Source organism: Octopus bimaculoides, chromosome 16 (assembly GCF_001194135.2).
Source record: "Octopus bimaculoides isolate UCB-OBI-ISO-001 chromosome 16, ASM119413v2, whole genome shotgun sequence".
Lineage (NCBI taxonomy): Eukaryota > Metazoa > Mollusca > Cephalopoda > Octopoda > Octopodidae > Octopus > Octopus bimaculoides.
In genome coordinates, this window is record NC_068996.1 from 52,736,620 (window position 1) to 52,740,016 (window position 3,397).

The 3,397-nt window shown below is 35.9% G+C and overlaps 1 protein-coding gene across 1 annotated transcript in view; it reads left to right on the forward strand.

The window, feature by feature from the left end:
* LOC106870460 (sodium/glucose cotransporter 4) overlaps positions 1 to 3,397 on the forward strand; it is a 96,758-nt gene that overhangs the window by 78,987 nt on the left and 14,374 nt on the right. The window lies entirely within an intron of this gene.

Sequence of the window (3,397 nt, forward strand, 5' to 3'; positions counted from 1 at the left end):
GAGGAGGAGGGGGGCGGAACAGCAGCAGCAGCAATAGTGATTTAGCTATAAGAACAAGGTCATCAGCATAGAAGAGCTCCCAGGGGCAGCCCAACTTAAATTCCTTGGTTATTGCTTGGAGGACTATGATGAACAAGAGGGTGCTGAGAACTGGTCCTTAGTGAGTCTCTACTTGTACCCTGAATTCATTGCTATACCTGTTGCCAATACTCACCTTACTGACAGTATCCCTGTACATGGCACGTATGGTTCTCACCAACCACTCATCTATCCCTGGTTTTTGCATTGACCACCAGATAAGGGATCAAGGGGCCCTGTCAAATGCTTTCTCCATGTCAACAAAAGCCAAGTACAGAGATTTGTCTTTGGTTAGATACTTCTCCTGTCTTTGGCTAGGTACTTCTGCCTGGCACAAAACAAAACTGCATTTCATCTAGACTAACTCTCTCCCTAATTGGTTGAGCTATGACCCTCTCCATAATTCTCATCACCAGAACCAACAATTTGATACCACTGTAATCATTTCTGTCTAAGGTACCACCTTTACCTCTGTAGCAGTTGACTTTGGGGCTGCTACAACAGTCATTGGGTATGACCTGATTAACTATATGGGTGACTAGACCATAACCCACACTGTGAGATGTTTTAAGCATCTCAGCAGTGATTCTTGATGGGTTGGGGGCTTTCCTGGTCTTCACATCCTTCAAATCATTATGTACCATGCTACTGTCCATTTGGATTGCTTATCCATCAGTTGGACCCACATTCAGCAGACTCTCCTTCTCCCATGGGTTCTCTGCATTTAGTAGCCTTTCATAGCGATACTTCCAAGCCTCTTTCTTTGCAGAGTCACTAACTGCAAGTGACCTATCATCCATGCAAACACACTTCTCTCCCACACCATCGTGATTTTCCCTGGCACACTGTCTTGCAAACGGAAGCACTTCAAGCCTGTGGTCCTCATGCTGCAGAACATTGGCAAATTTCTTCCTTTCTGCTTCACTCCTGACTAAGTTTGCCTTCTTCCTAGCTTCCCTTCGAGCTGCCTGATGTGGCTCCTTGCCACCATTAGCCTTCCAGTCCTTCCAAGCTTGTTTCTCTGATCTAAAACCTGAGTGGAACATCCACTGGCCACGTTATCTGACTGACAGAGCACTGTGAATGCCTGATGACACTCTAGGTGCCAGGTGCTCTGCCTTGGTCTATGCTTGATCCAAGACTGCCACTCCAACAAAGAGATGAGCTGTGGGAGACCATGTTCAACAAAAGTCGACTACACCAGCTCACTGTTAAGGAAGTGCTGGCGATGTTGCAGCCTCAGTGCATATCCTTACATCAGTAGCCACGGCATACCCAGCCCACCATTCAGTAAATGTTGGCAGGAAAACAGAATGCCTGACCAGTGGAATGTGTCCCTTTCACAGAAAGCAGAAGAATAAATGCTCTAATTTGGTCAGATGTATACTGGGGCAAGGCACAACAGTCAGGCAATAAAATATGATGGAGGTGATGTATACATTCACCACCTTTGCTTGGCCTTTCAGGGATAGCTTTCTCTTGGCCCATTTCTGGGTGAGATTAGCCACCCTGTTTGTCACCTGGTCCTAGTTCTTCTCCACCTGGAGATCTGGACCAAACCAAATCCCAAGCAATTTAACCAGCCCTTCCATTCAGTGTCCCAAAACATTATTGAACAGCATGGACCTGCCTTTTCAGGGCCAGTGAAATAATTAATAATAAGTCTATAAGGGTCAGTTTCTCTTTATCAAAGAATCTTTTCAGAATTATATCTTCAATTAATAACAAAAAATTGAATATTTCCTATAACAATCGAAACATTAATAAAAATAATGATAATATATCTTCTTATGATAGAAGGGAAATAACCCATATTGGTTCCCCTTTTAATCAAAATAATATGAATAAGGAAAATGAAATTAATGGAAATAATATAGGTAAACATTTTATAATTAATGATGCAAATAATACTTGTAATTGTAGGATTAAAGATGAATGCAAATTTAATAATTATTGTAAGCAAGATAATCTAGTATATAGATGTATATTTGAATCAGAAGGTATAAAATACTATCATATCAGATCAACCAAAAACCCCATAAGAAGAAGAATTGCTAACCATGCAAACAGCTTTAAAAATGAAAAATACTAGTCTAAGCAAATTTAAATGGATGTAAAGAGTCAATAATAAAAATTAAAGCTTAAATGGAAGATTATAAGACATGCCAGATCATATAAAATTTCTGATAAGAGGTGTGAGTTATGTATCGAAGAAATTTTCCAAATTCTAACTTCTAAGCATAAACTATTTAATTTCAGACAAGAGACAATTTATCTTGTATTCATTCCTCTAAATATATGTTTAGGAAGTTTAATTAGAAAAAATAAAATTGAATATAATAAAACAATATATAAATATAATATAGTAAGTATAACTTGATTTAAAAGTTAAATATATAAAATACAAACAATATAAATAATATATAATACTAAAAAGTCTACTCAATGATAATATTGATAATTAATTTTAATTGATAAACTTAATTAATTAATTGTCTGATATAGTACATGAAATTTTAATTGAAAAATTGTAAATCTATTAAGAGCACTAATTTTGATGACATAATACACTTAATTTCTATTCATCTTGATAATACTAAAACTCTAGAGATGTTTGTATGTACCTGAAATATCTCAGAAATAGTATATTTTATCTTATTTTTTTTTTTGCATATTTATTTACATACTTACCTTCAGCAATGCAGTACAAATTTTTGTGATATTTGGACCTCTATTTATTAAGGAAAACAATTAAACACAATTTTTGTTTGCTATTTCTTGATGAAAAAACAACATCGCTTCCGTGACATCAACACACATACACACATACAGAATACACACACACATATAATGAATGTCATGGCATGTCATTCAACACAAACACATGCCCCCTATCTGTGACATATACACACACATAGTCTTCGCACTTTCTAAGGAAAAAAACGTCAGTTTTTTTGGCGTACACATAATTTCAATTATTTAGAAATATTTTTAACTGAATGTGATTTCAAAAATGTAAGTTGTTTGTACCATAAGTATTTATATTTTAGCTTTCTTTAAACAGACAATATTTTAATGTATTTTTTAATTATTTTCAAGTGAATAGCGATCTTTTGCTTATGATCAGGAGTTCATTAATTTCTGTAAAAAATTTTTTTTTATTTATTTTTGTTTTAAAGTGTAAGAGAGGAGAAAGTGAAAGATGCATGTATGTATGAAATGGACACGTGTGTGTGAAAGAGAGAGAGAGAGAGAGAGAGGGGAAGAGAGTGAGGGAGAAAGAGAGAGAGAGTGAGTGAAGGGGTGTGTTATCATGTAT